This window comes from Thalassophryne amazonica, chromosome 5, assembly GCF_902500255.1.
Source record: "Thalassophryne amazonica chromosome 5, fThaAma1.1, whole genome shotgun sequence".
Lineage (NCBI taxonomy): Eukaryota > Metazoa > Chordata > Actinopteri > Batrachoidiformes > Batrachoididae > Thalassophryne > Thalassophryne amazonica.
Genome location: NC_047107.1, coordinates 119,010,629 through 119,029,521, shown reverse-complemented (window position 1 = coordinate 119,029,521; position 18,893 = coordinate 119,010,629). Strand labels below are relative to the sequence as shown.

Below are 18,893 nucleotides of genomic sequence, written 5' to 3'. Positions count from 1 at the left end.
GCCGATGGTCTTAATTACAGACCCAGAGAGGGGGAGATGAGCGCCCATTTTCCCTATGCAAGAGTATGTTGCCCCTGTATCCACCATGAAAGGGAAATCTCTGTTTTGTATATTAACAGTGACGGTTGGCTCTTCCTTAGGTATCATCGAAATAGCCAATGCCACCGTTTCCCCCTCTGTCTTCTCTAGGCCTCCCTATTGCCAATAGGCAGAGGGTCCAACCCAAGGTCGGGCCGGACAATTTCTCATTCGATGTCCAGGTTGTCCACAGCTCCAACACTCATTAGAGGGTTGATCCCCTATTGGGGGTGTTGGTCCCATAGGCGGTCCCGCTTGACTGTTCCTGGGAGCTGAGTTTTGGAATCTGCTTCCAAATGAAGGTTGGCGAGATCCTCTTCGCCACCCTCCTCTTTGACCTTGAAAGTTCCGTGACTCTCCTCTCCACCCATGACTGTAGGTGGGTCCATTTCCGGGTGTGCCAGTGCTATGGTAGTGATAGTGATGCTCCACTGGTGCCGAGACTTCTCCTGCAGCAGTGCTCCCTGCTGCTCCTTGGGGGCTCTGTGTGGCTGTTACCACAGGTGCCTGTATGGTGGCAGCAGTGTTTGTCGTAGGGGCTAGGCTTGCCGACTCAGAAGGAACAGGGGTCATCATTGGTGCCTGGGTCTTTGTTTTTTCTTTCTTGACTTTGGTTAGCTCTCCCAACTGCATCTGCACCAATTTTTTCGTCAGGGATTTTGCTGCATCTTCTTCTTTTTGTTTTTCTTTCTTGTAGATTTCAAGATGGTGACAAATATGCTCAGAGTATAAAGCCCAATTCATTTTCGATAGTCCCACGACTCCATCTAGGGCTTTCTGAACCTCATCTGGTAGAGCCTTTTTTACAGTTATTTTAAACAGGATTTCAGTTGCTGGAGAATGGTTCCATGCATTTCCTGTTTCCTCCGCCCATCTCTTCTGGAATCGGTGCAGGAACTTCTTTGGGCACTCTTCAGGTGTCCACTCCTCATCATCCAATTTAGAGGGATCCAAGACCTCAGGGTACTTTCTTCTCAGTCCTTCCCACATGGAGTTTCTATAGCGATTAAAGGGGACTTCATCATGTTGATTAGTGCCCATCATTTGTGTTAGTCCAACCTTTCCTGCCAATTCTTCAGTGTCATGTTTTCCCATGACATGCATTAGCAAGGCTTTTATGTCACCTAAAGACAAGGTTACCCCTGCAGTGCCCTCTTCTAAGGCAGTTATCCATCTCCCAGCTCCTTGGGTGATGTCTGGCAGCCTGTTGGCCAGCCCCACCATGTCTGTCCAGCTCCATGGGGTATACACATGATGACCATTTCTAACCACCAATGGGCATATTAGGTCTTCGTCCTCCTCTTCTTCTGTGGGGGCTCCATACTGTCTTCCAGATCGAGTGCGACTGACTGGTTCCAGGCAGTCCATCCAGTCGGTTATATTCTGTTCTAAAGCCGCTATGTCTTTGGCTACACATCGTTGTCTTTGCCTGAGTCGGGCCTCTTTTGCACTCTCAATGATGATCTCACCAGAAATTTTTCGGGTGGGTGGCTGTATAATGTGATTCCCTTGATTGGGCGTCGATTGTTGTAATATTCTTCTTTCCTCAGCGTCCCTATGTCTTTGTATTCTTTCCTTCGCTAGCCGAAGTTGCTCAGCTAGTTCTTCATTATCTCTTCTGGCCAGATCCAGTGTGTCACAGAAGCTCTTGTGCCACTCTTCAGAGCCTCTATAGCCTGTGAAGGTCCAGTCGGCTGACTTATGGTGGGAGGGGACGGTTTTCAGTGGACCTCGATGTGCAGGCGGAGCCTTCAGGTCTCTCTCTTTATCCTCGTCTGCCTCCGTGTCACTGTTATTTGTGGCCCCCCCTGCTGGTCGTGGTGAGCGACCACTTACTTTCGGACTTGGAGACCTTGTATGATCCATTTGACAGGCTGAGGACCTGTCTCCTTGTGGCTCTCGAGCTTTTAGTGTCAGTGTGAATTTGCCCTCCACATCCATGCCTTGGTCCTCTTCACGAGTTCCTAATACAAATTGTCCAGCTGTCTTTCCCATATCATGACGTTTATATGGGGGTGGCTCTGATTCCCAGCTCGGTGCACTGGCTTTAGTCTCTTTGGATCTTTCCTCTGTCATTTTTTCTCTTTTCTGCTGTAGCCTCTGTGCTTCCTGCTTGAACAAGGCCAAAACTTCTTTTTCTTCAGTGCGTTTTTGTTGTTATTTACGTTCTTCTGCTGATCTTTAATTTCTTTTTTCTGTATTTCTACCGCAACTGCTTCACACATCACCGGATCAAATGATCCCTCCAAAGGCCATTGCCTGCCCCCATGTGACCTTTTGTGCCACTTTCTCATACATTGGTTGGCCTTAGTGCGTTTTCCTGGATATTTTCTTAGTACTAAGTCTAGTGGGGTACTTTCCCGACCTTGACCTTGAGAGTTACCCATGGAACCCTGACAAACTCTATGTGAGGTGTTTCTATGGTGTTCTGGTAGTCCCTCAGGGGCTGTCCTGATCCAGACCAGTAACTTGCTGGCTGTAACACCTGTTTTGTATTTTAAACCCTTAAAAGGATTAAATTTCCAACTGTTATGCCCGTCTTCTTTTTCTTTAACTAAATACGAAAATTTACCTGTTTCCCACCAAATCTTCCTTGGGACCACAGTCAGAGTCAACCTAGGAAACAGTTCTTCACCTGGATCGGCTGGCAGTGTTATTAAATGATTTAATGGTATGCTAAGTTCTTTATTAGCATCAGCACAAAGCAGCTCCAGCCACGGGGTTAAACCCTGATGCCACAGACGTCTTATCAGCAGCTCCCAATTAATTAGAGGGAATTGTTCTTTCTTTTGCTTCAGATTGATTACCTTAGTAATCTGCCATAATTTCTGATTGATCTCTTGTTCGTCCTGCCAATGTTCTGCTCCTACCCTGTCAAAATAGGTCCTTTCCAGCCAAAAATGTGTCCTGATTCCCTGGGTTTCGATGTCTCCGTCAGTCAAGTAATGTTCTGGGAGTATTATTTCATCATCACTTAAGTCTCCCATCAATGACTGTCCCAAGCATTGATCAGTCTGTCAGCTTTTTCACTATAATCTAAGCTTTAACTCTTTTGATTTATAACCAACTTTATTTATTTAATCCTCTTACAACCCTAACACCTCCTAATGTCTTTGCTCCCGACTTTCTATTTTCCTTCTAATTTTTTAACTTTCTGCTTCTCGTCTTTTTCTGCTATGTTTGTTTATTAGTTTTCTCTCTTTGAAATAATATCTACCTTCTCTGTATTTACATAGCACTCTTCTCCTGTCTTTTTCTTCACTGTCTCTGTTTCACACTTTCCTCTCTGCCTGTCATGCACCTCCCAAGTCCTCCTGTTGGGTCTAAATACCTCCCCCTCGTACTCTTTCACATTAATCTTGTATGTCAGCCAGCTTGCAAGCCCTCACAGCTTTGCTTGCACCTCCCCGCTTACTCTCCACTCTCCCACACACAATTTTCAACAGCTTTATACACAAAAATTATTAAAAACAACTTTCTATATATCCCTATCTAGACTTCTGCCACTTTTCACTCCGCGGCTTTAAACAACCTTTTTATTCACTTAACACCAATGTGTTCTGTTTAAGCATGTATCTCTTCTTCACGTTAGACAGCTTCTCCGGCGCTGTCAGCAACTTCATATATTACTTTTTTACAAGCCCTCTTTGAGCGTACAATATTTCATTTACTTCTACGCCTTACCGTGCCTCGCGTGCGTATCCTGTGCTTAATATATTATTTTTCACCAGCTCCTTTCTGAGCGTACAATATTTCATTTACTTCTACGCCTTACCGCGCCTCGCGTGCGTATCCTGTGCTTACTATATTATTTTCACAAGCTCCTTTCTGAGCATACAATATTTCATTTACTTCTACGCCTTACCGCGCCTCGCGTGCGTATCCTGTGCCTTTCTGCACTTTCTTCTACCTTTTTTTTTTTTTCACTTACTGAGCTCCTCGTGAGCTTAATGTGCCTTTGCACTGAAAATACTCTCTTTTTCTTTTCTTATAAAAAACTCATATTACTGTGTACTTAATTACTTATTCTTCTCCCACGCCCCACAAGCGTGTATCTGGTGCCTTACTGCACTATTTTCTGCTTCATTAATTCTCATGTATTCTGCACTAACTCTTCATTCATTTTATTTTTTATAGTTTTTCTCTTTTCTTAAAAAATGACATCCTTTATTGAGCTCTTTTACTTACTGTCAGCTGTGCTACTTTGCACTTTTAAATCTCTTTATCACGTACGGTATTTCTACTGCGCCCCCTCAGGCGCTTATCTTGTGCTTCCTCTGCACGTATTCTCTGTTAAACTCTTTTTCTCACTTATTTCACTTCAGTCTCTGTTAAACTCTTTAAATAACCTTGTATTACCTTGTATCTATTTGTCAGTATACTCCCCTAAATTAACCCCTACAGCGCATGCTATCAGCCGGCACGTTAGTAACAAATTTCAACACCAATTATTCCCCAAGCATCCAGGTTAATTCTCCACACATTCTTTTCCGCACCAGAGTTCATGAACATTCCTGACCTTTCACTCACACAGACATTCTTTTTCCCGGGAACACACACACCTTCTGAGCATTTTATCTACAAGGCCTGATAATTTTCAATCTTATCTTTTTTTTTTTTAGTCTCTTATCAATTTTCTTAGTCCAGGTTCTTTTGGGTAAGAGGCAATTAAAAATATCACCTGTCAACTTGGGCGGAAATCCCGACTCACTCCTCCAGATCGTGCAGAAGTTATAAAAGGTTTCTGCTTACCTTTTAGTCGTGATCACTGTTATTTACGGTCTGGAGGGATGAGCTGGACTGCCCCAGGCTGCCGGAATGCCCTTGGACCCTCCTGAAGCTGGCTCGCCAAGTTCTGTCGCGGCTCGTCTTTAGTCTTCTCGGGATGTCTTCTTTTAGATAACACAAACTAATTGCAAGTGATATGCTAGAAAAAGGACACAACACTTTAGAATAATTCAGCCTTAAGCAAGATAAAATGCACAGAGTTTTTAAGTTTATTTAAGCCTTCGACACAGAGCTTAGACAAACTGAGTCCTCTAGAGAGACTGAATATGACAACCGCGCTCGTCTATTTATTGGAGACCCGCGGGCATCGCTCCTCCTTCAACTTTTTTATTTATTTCATTCCTAAGACATGGTTTTCTATTGGAAGCGTCCTCTAGTGAACCCTAAGCAGGTGTTAGGCCATTATTTCAATGTGACAAACGCTCCCATTAAAACATGAAGGATTTACAACTGATTTTTTTAAAAGACCTTCAGCCACAGGTGCAGCTGGCCTGAGGCCCCCCCCGCACGTGGCCTCAGCCACACGTGCAGCTGGCCTGAGGCCCCTGCACGTGGCCTGCGGGAAAGCACCTAAGAGGCCTTGGAAAGCCCCTGACAGACTGAATGACTAATAGAGCCCTTTTTTTGGGTTGAACACCTGCTAGTTCAACCAGAGGACATACAGTTCGGATCAGGACACTTGATAGTTCATCACAGTTCAAATATGGACCTAAAAATTCTTCTACACATCCATCCATTTTCTTCCGCTTTATCCGGAGTCGGGTCGCGGGGGCAGTAGCTCAAGCAAAGCCGCCCAGACCTCCCGATCCACACACACCTCCCCCAGCTCCTCCGGGGGAACCCCAAGGCGTTCCCAAGCCAGCCGAGAGATGTAATCCTTCCAGTGTGTCCTGGGTCTTCCCCGGGGCCTCCTCTCAATGGGACATGCCCGGAACACCTCTCCAGCGAGGCCTCCAGGGGGCATCCGGAAAAGATGCCCGAGCCACCACAACTGACTCCTTTCAATGTGGAGGAGCAGCGGCTCGACTCCGAGCTCCTCCCGAGTGACCAAGCTCCTCACCCTATCTCTAAGGGCGCGCCCAGCCACCCTGCGGAGGAAACTCATCTCAGCCGCTTGTACCCGCGATCTCGTTGTTTCGGTCATGAGCCAAATCTCATGACCATAGGTGAGGATCGGAACGTAGATCGATCGGTAAATCGAGAGCTTTGCCCCCCTACTCAGCTCTCTCTTCACCACGATGGTCTGATACAGCGACCGCATCACGGCAGACGCTGCACCGATCTGTCTATCGAGCTCACACTCCATCTGTATATATATATATAGTTATATAGTTGGAACACACCCTCCAGACCCCCTTCTTAAACAGAGGGACCACCACCCCGGTCTGCCAATCCAGAGGCACTGTCCCCGATCGCCACGCAATGTTGCAGAGGCGTGTCAGCCAAGACAGTCCCACAACATCCAGAGACTTAAGGTACTCAGGACGGATTTCATCCACCCCAGGAGCCTTGCCACCGAGGAGGTTTCTAACCGCCTTGGTGACTTCTGCCTGGGTAATGGATGAGTCCGCCTCTGGGTCCCCAGTCTCTGCTTCCTCTTCGGAAGACGTGATGATGGGATTGAGGAGATCCTCAAAGTACTCCTTCCACCGCCCAACAACATCCCCAGTCAGGGTCAACAGTTCCCCACCCGCACCGTAAACAGTGCCGGTGGAGAGCTGCTTCCACCTCCTGAGGCGTCGGACGGTTTGCCAGAATCTCTTCGAGGCCGACCGATAGTCCTCCTCCACAGCCTCTCCGAACTCCTCCCAGACCCAAGTTTTTGCCTCTGCGACCGCACGGGCTGCGGCATGCTTGGCCTGCCGGTACCTGTCAGCTGCCTCTGGGGTCCCACCTACCAACAGAGATAAGTAGGACTCCTTCTTCAGCTTGATGGCATCCCTTACTTCCGGTGTCCACCACCGGGTTCGGGGATTGCCGCCGCGACAGGCACCAGAGAACTTGCGACCACAGCTACGAGCGGCCGCATCAACAATGGAGGTGGAGAACATGGTCCACTCTGACTCCATGTCTCCAACCTCCCCCGGGATCTGGGAGAAGCTCTCCCGGAGGTGGGAGTTGAAGACCTCCCTGACAGAGGGTTCCACCAGTCATTCCCAGCAGACCCTCACGATACGTTTGGGCCTGCCAGGTCTGACCGGCTTCCTCCCCTCCCAGCGGATTCAGCTCACCACCAGGTGGTGATCGGTCGACAGCTCTGCCCCTCTCTTTACCCGAGTGTCCAAGACACGTGGCCAAAGGTCAGATGATATGACTACAAAGTCGATCATCAACCTCAGGATCAGGGTGTCCTGGTGCCACGTGCACATATGGACACCCTTGTGCTCGAACATGGTGTTCGTGATGGACAAACTGTGACTAGCACAGAAGTCCAACAACTGAACACCACTTGGGTTCAGATTGTGGAGGCCATGCTTCCCGATCACCCCCCTCCAGGTCTCACTGTCGCCGCCCACGTGGGCGTTGAAATCCCCCAGGAGAACAATGGAGTCCCCAGTCGAAGCGCTATCTAGTACCCCTCCCAGGGACTCCAGGAAGGTCGGGTATGCACTGCCGCTCGGCCCGTAGGCCGAGACAATGGTGAGAGACCTGTCCCCGACCCGAAGGCGTAGGGGCGCGACCCTCTCGTTCACCGGAGTGAACTCCAACACATGGCGACTGAGCTGGGGAGCAATAAGCAATGCAACCCCAGCTCTCCGCCTCTCCCTGTGGGCAACGCCAGAAAAATGAAGTGTCCAGCCCCTCTCCAGGAGTTGGGTACCAGAGCCCATGCTGTGAGTGGAGGTGAGCCCGACTATCTCTAGTCAGTATCTCTTAACCTCCTGCACAAGCTCAGGCTCCTTGCCCCCCAGTGAGGTGACATTCCACGTCCCAGCAGCCAGGGGCTGTGAGCATGGACCGGGCCGCCGGGCCACCCGCCCTCGACCGCCACCCAATCCTCTCTGCACCCGACCCCCATGGCCCCCTCTGCAGGTGGTGAACCCACAGGAGGGCGGGCCCACGTTGCTCCTTCGGGCTGAGCCCGGCCGGGCCCCATGGGCTAAGGCCCGACCACCAGGCGCTCGCGCGCGAGCCCCAACCCCAGGCCTGGCTCCAGGGTGGGACCCCAGCTCCGCCATACCGGGCGACGTCTCGGTCCTTGATCTTTCACTGGTCATGGAGGTTCTGAGCTGCCCTTAGTTTGACCCGTCACATAGGACCTGTTTGCCTTGGGAGACCCTACAGGGAGCACAAAGCCCCCGACAACATAGCTCCTAGGATCATCCGGGTACGCAAACTCCCCCACCATGATAAGGTGGCAGCTAGAGGGGAGAAATCCATAAACCAAATCCATAAACCAAAATCATGGCAGTAAAAATTTCCACCAATCCAGCAAGGGTTTTAGGTTATTTTTCTGACCATGTTTTCCTTGACCTTTGACCACACTAGTCCACTTCGTAGATATTTATCCAACTTATATTTACACCACGTTTGAAGGATGTTTGCTGATTAATATCAATCAATCAACTTTTTTCTTATATAGCGCCAAATCACAACAAACAGTTGCCCCAAGGCGCTCCATATTGTAAGGCAAGGCCATACAATAATTATGAAAAACCCCAACGGTCAAAACGACCCCCTATGAGCAAGCACTTGGCCACAGTGGGAAGGAAAAACTCCCTTTTAACAGGAAGAAACCTCCAGCAGAACCAGGCTCAGGGAGGGGCAGTCTTCTGCTGAGACTGGTTGGGGCTGAGGGAAAGAACCAGAAAAAAGACATGCCGAGAAGGGGGGCAGAGATCGATCACTAATGATTAAATGCAGAGTGATGCATACGGAGCAAAAAGAGAAAGAAACAGTGCATCATGGGAACCCCCCCACAGTCTACGTCTAAAGCAACATAACCAAGGGATGGTCCAGGGTCACCCGATCCAGCCCTAACTATAAGCCTTAGCGAAAAGGAAAGTTTTAAGCCTAATCTTAAAAGTAGAGAGGGTATCTGTCTCCCTGATCTGAATTGGGAGCTGGTTCCACAGGAGAGGAGCCTGAAAGCTGAAGGCTCTGCCTCCCATTCTACTCTTACAAACCCTAGGAACTACAAGTAAGCCCGCAGTCTGAGAGCGAAGCGCTCTAATGGGGTAATATGGTACTACGAGGTCCCTAAGATAAGATGGGATCTGATTATTCAAAACCTTATAAGTAAGAAGAAGAATTTTAAATTCTATTCTAGAATTAACAGGAAGCCAATGAAGAGAGGCCATCACGGGTGAGATATGCTCTCTCCTGCTAGTCCCCGTCAGTACTCTAGCTGCAGCATTCTGAACCAACTGAAGGCTTTTTAGGGAACTTTTAGGACAACCTGATAATAATGATTAATGATTAATATGTGCTTTAGATTATCCCCCGTAGCTTTTTGGATGTTGAGATGTATAAAAATGGTGTGTTTTTTTGTTTTCAGGCCATGTTTCCCTTGACCTTTGACCTTTGTGTCAGTAACATTCAGGTTTAGGCGGTGCACAGCTTTAGGGCCCTTCACACTGAAAATTTTGATGAACACAGTGGAGATATGATCATAATGGAAAAATGTGTTGCTTTCAAATCAATACTTCATCCTGATTACGTCCTTGCTATGTTCTCACTAGCTTCTTACCACATGCAATTCCTTCTTACAACATTCTTACTACAAACAATCACATTGCACATGCATGTGCCACATTCTGTTCTGTTTTTACTGCACCAGGATCTGTGCTTTTTTCATTCGTTCTGCAGGTTTTCTTGTGTCCACGTTAAAACACAAACATTCAAATATGCTCTGTGTATGCATGTTTACAGGTGCACACACGCCAGTCATTGACAGACATACATACATCTAACATTTACAGAATATATGATTTGTTTCATGGTAAATTAACTTAGAATGTTAAATCAAATTGATCGACTGACTTAAGTTACAGTGTGACAGGTTTAATTTGACACAAGATTTAACACTATTTCAAATGGGACCCTGTGCACTTGCTGTAGTGTTAATTTAACACTACAAAATGGAGTGTGTAGATCATACCTACAGCTGTTGAGCACAGATTTGTCACTGGCTGTGTAAATCATGATTATGGGAAATTCAGTTGATGCTACATTGGTCCTGGTTGATACATTATTGAAATGTTTTTATATATAATGCTGCAAGTTGCCCCAAGGCAGTTCACAGGGGCAAGGTCCTCATCAGTGCACAGGGAGGCCCAGTGAGGTGACCATCCATTAGGCCACTCCAGCCAACAATCAAACAATTTAAATGAACCAACATAACATGTTAAAAGAAATACAAAATAACAGTGGACTAAAAAAAGTACAAAAAAAAAGTTAACATTTGTTGCATTCTTGGTCTATTGTACACACACGCATGTGTGTGTGTGTGTGTGTGTGTGTGTGTGTGTGTGTGTGTGTGTGTGTGTGTGTGTGTGTGTGTGTGTGTGTGTGTGTGTGTGTGTGTGTGTGTGTGTGTGTAGCATTACATAACTTAAAAAAGAGAGATGGGTGATTTTTGGAGCAAAAGAAAGAATAATGTGCGGTTGACGGTCAGCTAAAGCCGCAACGATTCGACCACCAGTTTGAGTCTGCGTGATGTTGTGCACCATCTCTTTTTTCTGCTATTTCTTATTTATTTATTTAAATTTTTTTTTTACACAACAGGTAAGTGTGCTGTGCTGTTAATTGACAGCATCATTATACTGACAATTTGATTGGCCATTCAGTTGCATTTAAAGCTCTGACATCTGCCCAAAACAGATCTGCTGTCTATTTGCTGTGTAGCGGTACGTCCTGCTACTACTGCAGTGTACTGCTGCAGAGCTCCTAGAAAACGTGAGTGCTGTCTGTCAGCTCCGTGCACGTATCCTAGGTCAACGGACCACAGACAGATTGCAAACATAGGATGTGGAAATGTGTCATGAGTCCACGTCAGTTATAACCACACAAACATTGACTAGATGTGTTATTTTTTAATATTTTACTTTTGATGGATATTTCGTAGAAGCTGTTGCACATCGTTGTAGTTGTGCATTAACGGTTTATTGAATGCTGGACTAAAACTGGGACTATTTGTCCTTTTGTTTTCAAGCTTTTGTCATTTTTCTAAAGCAGTGTGACTAAGTACAGGAGAGTTTTTATCTGTTTCAACATCCAGCAACTGAAAAATCAGCAGAATGTCTTTATTTAATTCAGAGCTTATGAATTCCTGTGTGAGTTCCTCTTTGGATGGACGCTGAAGAAACGTGGCTCCAGCGTGTGACTTCATCTGTGCTGCACGTCTCTGAGGAAGTGGCGCCTCCGTCCTTCTTCGCTCAGGCCTGTTTCATCTCACAGTCAAACACAGTCTCTTCAAACGCTTCACGTCCTCGCAGGACTCATCCGTGCACAGGACTCATCCGTGCACAGGACTCGTCCGTGCACAATCCGCCTTCGGTTTGTCCACTTTTTGTTTTCATCCACTTTCTGACTTTGCCAGGAAACAGTCTCTGGCCCCAAAACACCCGGATCTCTTCTTCATTCTCTTTTCGGTTTGTTTGAGAGCAAAACCGTGCACACACGTGCACCTCAAGTGACTCATGTTCTGCAGCTGTGTTGAGCTGTTTGCTTGAAAGCAAACTGGGCTTTGATTCGTGGCTCTTCCGCCATCCCAGACAGCCGCGGCCTCACAGGAAGTATGACGGTGGGATGAAGTGGTGCTGACAGCGCCTCCTTTAGGTATTCCACGGTGTTTGTGATCACACCCATCACTCCCTTCCCTGAGATTTGAAAAATGGAGCTTAAGAAGAAAAATTAGTGAAGTTATTCGCACAGGTTTGGAGTGGTGTCGACTCAAATACTAGCGATTGTGACAAAACGTCTCTGTGACGACTGTACGGGGATTTAAAGGATGACTTCACCTCTGGAAACTTTGAAGGGTCTCTTAAGTATGAATGTGGAATTATTTTTAAATCGTTTATGATCCCACATAAACCAGCATGCACTGCACCCAGTGACTCTGACAACCTGCTCGTCAATAGTGTTAATTCTTACGGCACATTTTGGTTTAATTTTAGTCATAGTAAACTAAAGTGTAAATCTACATGAGATTTACACTCTACACCTGAGGTGGGTTTGATTCAGGGACTGAACTTTAAACTTCATCTTCACCAACAAAGCTATCACCTCCCACCTATCCCGGATTCCAGAGAAATATGAGGATGCGACTAAAGCGGCCTCAAGAAGAGACAGCTGCTATTATTGCTACTACTACTACTACTACTGTTACTTGTAAAAATGAAGAGGTAAAAAGTTCCAAGGAAAAGAAGAATAGAAAAATATACCACCAGTCTTTTACCACACTTGCCTATGATGATGCAGCACAAAAGTCTCTCTCCTTTTAAATACTACTATTATTACTACTACTACTAAAGTGTTCAATAGCCTGTGTCACTCCCTGTATGTCAAAATATTTGTGTGCCAAGTTTGGCTTAATTCTGAGGTGCTGATTGGACAGGAGAGGGATACACACACACACACACACACACACACACACACACACACACACACACACACACACACACACACACACACACACACACACACACACACACACACACAGAGTCGTCTCTTTGTATATAGAAAACCTGATATGTTTAGTTCTGTAAAACTAGATGAAATAAAACAATTCAGACACCCAAATTATGACTAAAACTAACATTTAATAATTCAAATATGACTAAAACCAAACTAAACTAAACTAAAACATGTTGTCATGTTGTTTTGAAATGATACAATATTATACGGCTTGATTAAGGATTGTAATATGTGCTTATGATGAATTGTATTGACTATGTGTAACTGCTGACGTGTTGTTGACTTCCTGTAGGTGTAACATGCTGGTTTAAATAAGCCTGGCATCGACCACTTTGAAAGTCATTATTTGATGCCGGCGCGATGCTTCGGCTATAATATGTTTAAGGATCCGATGATTATACTATGGTGCTGAAATCATTACTGATGTTTTCTAGAGTGCAGTTAATCTTTTGGAAATGCTTTCAATAATTTATCACTTTATGAGAATAATGTTTTATCTTCATGGAAAGCTCAAACTTATTACTGCTGTTGACTGGATTCTGATGTGACCTATTTCTGTTGACTTCCTGTGGAAACTTTTGACTGTGCTGATATTAGAACTGTGGTTTCTCACTGGTTTGGTTTCAGAACCTCCATGACCAGTAAAAAATCAAGGACCGAGACGTTGCCTGGTATGGCGGAGCCGGGGCCCCACCCTGGAGCTAGGCCTGGGGTTGGGGCTCGCACGCAAGCGCCTGGTGGTCGGGCCTTTGCCCATGGGGCCCGGCCAGGCTCAGCCCGAAAGAGCGATGTGGGCCTGCCCTCCTGTGGGTTCACCACCTGCAGAGGGGGCCATGGGGGTCGGGTGCAGAGAGGATTGGGTGGCAGTCGAGGACGGGTGGCCCGGCGGCCCGGTCCATGCTCACAGCCCCTGGCTGTTGGGATGTGGAATGTCACCTCGCTGGCGGGGAAGGAGCCTGAGCTTGTGCGGGAAGTTGAGAGATACCGACTAGAGATAGTCGGGCTCACCTCCACTCACAGCTTGGGCTCTGGTACCCAACTCCTGGAGAGGGGCTGGACGCTTCATTTTTCTGGCGTTGCCCACGGGGAGAGGCGGAGAGCTGGGGTCGCATTGCTTATTGCTCCCCAGCTCAGTCGCCATGTGTTAGAGTTTACTCCAGTGAACGAGAGGGTCGCGTCCCTACGCCTTCGGGTCGGGGACAGGTCTCTCACCATTGTCTCGGCCTACGGGCTGAGCGGCAGTGCAGAGTACCCGACCTTCTTGGAGTCCCTGGGAGGGGTACTAGATAGCGCTCCGACTGGGGACTCCATTGTTCTCCTGGGGGATTTCAATGCCGACGGGGGCGACGATAGTGAGACCTGGAGTGGGGTGATTGGGAAGCACGGCCTCCCCAATCTGAAAGCGAGTGGTGTTCAGTTGTTGGATTTCTGTGCTAGTCACAGTTTGTCCATCACGAACACCATGTTTGAGCACAAGGGTGTCCATAAGTGCGTGTGGCACCAGGACACCCTGAGCCGGAGGTCAATGATCGACTTTGTAGTCGTATCATCTGACCTTCGGCCACGTGTCTCGGACACTTGAGTGAAGAGAGGGGCAGAGCTGTTGACCGATCACCACCTGGTGGTGAGTTGGATCCGCTGGGAGGGGAGGAAGCCGGTCAGACCTGGCAGGCCCAAACGTATCGTGAGGGTCTGCTGGGAATGACTGGTGGAACCCTCTGTCAGTGAGGTCTTCAACTCCCACCTCTGGGAGAGCTTCTACCAGATCCCGGGGGAGGTTGGAGACATGGAGTCCGAGTGGACCATGTTCTCCATCTCCATTGTTGATGCGGCTGCTCGTAGCTATGGTCGCAAGGTCTCTGGTGCCTGTCACGGCGGCAATCCCCGAACCCGGTGGTGGACGCCGGAAGTAAGGGATGTTGTCAAGCTGAAGGAGTCGCCCTACTTGTCTTTGTTGGTAGGTGGGACCCCGGAGGCAGCTGACAGGTACCGGCAGGCCAAGCGTGCCGCAGCTCGTGTGGTCGCAGAGGCAAAAACACGTGTCTGGGAGGAGTTCGGGGAGGCCATGGAGGACTATCGGTCGGCCTCGAAGAGATTCTGGCAAACCGTCCGACGCCTCAGGAAGCGTAAGCAGCTCTCCACCAGCACTGTTTACGATGCAGGTGGGGAGCTGTTGACCCTGACTGGGGATGTTGTCGGGCGGTGGAAGGAATACTTCGAGGATCTCCTCAATCCCATCGTCACATCTTCTGAAAAGGAAGCAGAGACTGGGGACTCAGAGGCAGACTCATCCATTACCCAGGCCGAAGTCACCGAGGTGGTTAGAAAGCTCCTCAGTGGCAGGGCTTCTGGGGTGGATGAAATCCGTCCTGAGTACCTTAAGTCTCTGGATGTTGTGGGACTGTCTTGGCTGACACGCCTCTGCAACATCACGTGGCGATCGGGGACAGTGCCTCTGGATTGGCAGACCAGGGTGGTGGTCCCTCTGTTTAAGAAGGGGGACCGGAGGGTGTGTTCCAACTACAGGGGGATCACACTCCTCAGCCTCCCCGGTAAGGTCTATTCCAGAGTACTGGAGAGGAGAATTTGACTGATGGTCGAACCTCGGATTCAGGAGGAGCAGTGTGGTTTTCGTCCTGGTCGCGGCACACTGGACCAGCTCTACACGCTCCATCGGGTGCTCGAGGGTTCATGGGAGTTCGCCCAACCAGTCCACATGTGTTTTGTGGATCTGAAGAAGGCGTTCGACCGTGTCCCTTGGGGCACCCTGTGGGGGGTGCTCCGGGAGTATGGGGTCCGGGGTCCTTTGCTAAACGCTATCCGGTCCCTGTACGACCGCAGCAGGAGCTTGGTTCGCATTGCCGGTAGTAAGTCAAACCTGTTTCCAGTGCACGTTGGCCTCCACCAGGGCTGCCCTTTGTCACCGGTTCTGTTCATTATTTTTATGGACAGAATTTCTAGGTGCAGCCAGGGTGTACAGGGGGTCTGGTTTGGGAACCACAGAATCTCGTCTCTGCTGTTTGTGGTCGATGTGGTTCTGTTGGCTTCGTCAAATCAGGACCTTCAGCGTGCACTGGGGCAGTTTGCAGCCGAGTGTGAAGCGTCTGGGATGAAAATCAGCACCTCCAAATCCGAGGCCATGGTTCTCGACCGGAAAAAGGTGCTTTGCCCTCTTCAGGTCGGTGGAGTGTCCTTGCCTCAAGTGGAGGAGTTTAAGTATCTCGGGGTCTTGTTCACGAGTGAGGGACGGAATGGAGCGTGACATCGATAGACGGATCGGTGCAGCATCTGCAGTGATGCGGTCGCTGTATCGGACTGTCGTGGTGAAGAGAGAGCTGAGTAGGGGGGCAAAGCTCTCGGTTTACCGATCAATCTGCGTTCCGATCCTCACCTATGGTCATGAGATTTGGCTCATGAGCGAAAGAACGAGATCACGAGTACAAGCAGCGAGATGAGTTTCCTCCGCAGGGTGGCTTAGCACTCCCTTAGAGATAGGGTGAGGAGCTCGGTCACTCGGGAGGAGCTCGGAGTCGAGCCGCTGCTCCTCGACGTCGAAAGGAGTCAGTTGAGGTGGCTCGGGCATCTTTTCCGGATGCCCCCCTCTCTCGGCTGGCTTGGGAACGCCTTGGGGTTCCCCCGGAGGAGCTGGGGGAGGTGTGTGTGGATCGGGAGGTCTGGGCGGCTTTGCTTGAGCTGCTGCACCCGTGACCCAACTCCGGATAAAGCGTAAGAAAATGGATGGATGGATGGTTTCTCACTGTCAGTTCAGTTCAGTTCATTTATTTAGCACACAATGAAAATCACAATTTAAAAATAAATAAACAAATAATGTATACACACACACACACACACACACATATATATATATATATATATATATATATATATATATATATATATATATATATATATATATATATATATATAAACAAACATGAATACACATATCCATGCACATACATATATATGCATAAAGTATGAATATAAAAGAAAAAAATACAATATGAGGATACTGTGCAGGGGAGAGGTAGAAGCCAAAGAGGCTTATCAAAGCCCTCTCCCAACAAAACCAAAAATGTCACAACAATAAACAAAAGGATTATATCAATTCATAAAGTGTAAAACGTGTAAATCAATCAAAAAATATATTGACATTATAAATATTCATATAGGAGCTTTAATTTTAATCAACTTTTGTATCTGTTTAAGGTGGACTTAAATGGATTTAGAAGATGTACTGTATTATTCCAAGATTTAACACCATGATATCTGATGTGACGCTGATAACGAGTTGTTCTATGCAAAAATAAATGCAAATATGACGTCTGCCTTGTCGGATAATTACACTATGTAAAAAAGTTTTATTTTTGTTTTGTTCCTGGGTACACAGTGTGTTTTCCTAACCTGTTATGCCTTAAATAAATAGAAAATAGCTGTTATTCCACAGAAACTTTGCTTCTGTGATCAGGACAATGATATTTTGAAATTTGTCAAATTAAAATGTAAATTTTAATTTGATCATGATTACATTTTTTATTGCAAGCAAATAAAATAAAATTAGACTTATTTATATTTAACAATTTGTTAACTTTACACCACATCGAATAATTCAAGAGCTCTTGATTTAAACTTTTAACCAAACCATGTATATCTTTGCTAGAAATGAGCAAACAACTGTTGGGAAAGTGTAGGTACACGGACCCACAACAGGGGGCGCAAATGAACGGACAATGGAGGAAGTCAAATAACAACACTTTACTGTTGTGAATGGGCACAACAAACACAACAGATTACAACAATAGACAACAAGTCAAATCACAGAAGGTGTCGTGTGGGCAGGCTCGAAGATAGAAGACGTCTGTCCAAAGCAGAACCGGAACCACACGATTTCCTCCGCCACCAGACCCCGGGAATACTGGAGCCGCCAAGTCCCGAACTCCCAGGTGGCCACTGCCTCCGCGTGTCGGACCTGGTACTGCTGGCGAGGAATAAAAAAAAACAATTAAATGTGGGCGCGTTTACACCCAGCAATCCACACGGCAGGAAAACTACCTCCACCTCTCGTTGGAAAGAGTCTGCTATATAATGCACAAAAGTCACAAAAGGTTACTGAAAAGATCTCACGGTCAGCTGAGAACGTTACCTTCCAGGTAGAACGATATCTCGGCAAAGAGGTGGAGACGTCGTCCTGCTGATGTACCCCTGCTGATCAGGTGATTGGTAACAGCTGTTGCAGGTGATGCGTGACAGCTGTCACCCTGGCTGCTCCTGTGAGGCGGCTGCGCCCTCTGGTGCCTGGAGCCCACACTCCAGACAGGGCGCCCTCTGGTGGTGGGCCAGCAGTACCTCCTCTTCTAGCGGCCCTCACAACAGGACCCCCCCCCCTCAACAGGCGCCTCCTGGCGCCCGACCAGGCTTGTCCGGGTGGCGGCGGTAGAAATCGGCCAGGAGGGCCGGGTCCAGGATGAAGCTCCTCTTCACCCAGGAGCGTTCTTCGGGACCGTACCCCTCCCAGTCCACCAAATACTGGAAGCCCCGGCCCATCCTACGGACATCCAAGAGCCAGCATACAGTCCAAGCCGGCTCGCCATCGATGATCTGGGCAGGAGGCGGTGCCGGACCCGGAGTACAGAGGGGTGAGGTGTGATGCGGTTTGACACGGGATACATGAAACACAGGATGGATCCGCAGTGAGGCCGGAAGCTGAAGCCTCACTGCGGCTGGACTGATGACCTTAAGGATCTTGAATGGGCCGATATAACGGTCCTGTAGCTTGGGGGAGTCCACTTTGAGGGGAATGTCCTTTGTGGATAACCACACCTCCTGCCCTGGCCGATACACAGGGGCCGGGGTCCGCCGACGGTCTGCATGGGCTTTTGCCCTCGTCCGGGCCTTTAGCAAAGCAGAACGGGCGGCACGCCACACCCGACAGCACTGCCGTAGGTGGGCCTGGACCGAGGGCACACCGACCTCTCCCTCAACCACCGGAAACAACGGGGGCTGATACCCCAGACACACCTCAAAAGGGGAGAGGCCGGTGGCTGAAGACACCTGGCTGTTATGGGCATACTCGATCCAGGCCAAATGGGTACTCCAGGCCGCCGGGTCTGAGGGTGGTGCCCGGACGAGAGACTCACCGTGGCCCCCAGTTCCCGGCAGAAGCTCCTCCAGACTTGCGAGGAGAACTGGGGACCGCGATCGGAGACGATGTCTGTTGGAATCCCATGCAGCCGGACGACGTGGTGGACCAGGAGGTCCACTGTCTCCTGGGCTGTTGGGAGCTTCGGGAGGGCCACGAAGTGGGCCGCCTTGGAGAATCGGTCCACTATCGTGAGGATGGTGGTGTTACCCTGGGACGGTGGGAGGCCCGTGACAAAATCCAGGCCGAT

At 48.3% G+C, this 18,893-nt stretch overlaps 1 long non-coding RNA gene across 1 annotated transcript in view; it reads right to left on the bottom strand.

Annotated features, from left to right (window-relative positions):
* Positions 1-4,523, bottom strand: part of LOC117509886 — a 30,260-nt gene extending 25,737 nt beyond the window's left edge. The window contains exons 1-2 of the long non-coding RNA XR_004560580.1: positions 4,512-4,523; positions 862-866 (exon numbers count right to left, since the gene is read on the bottom strand). This is a non-coding gene — a long non-coding RNA (uncharacterized LOC117509886). The remainder of the gene's footprint in view (positions 1-861; positions 867-4,511) is intronic.
* Positions 4,524-18,893: the final 14,370 nt, after the last annotated feature.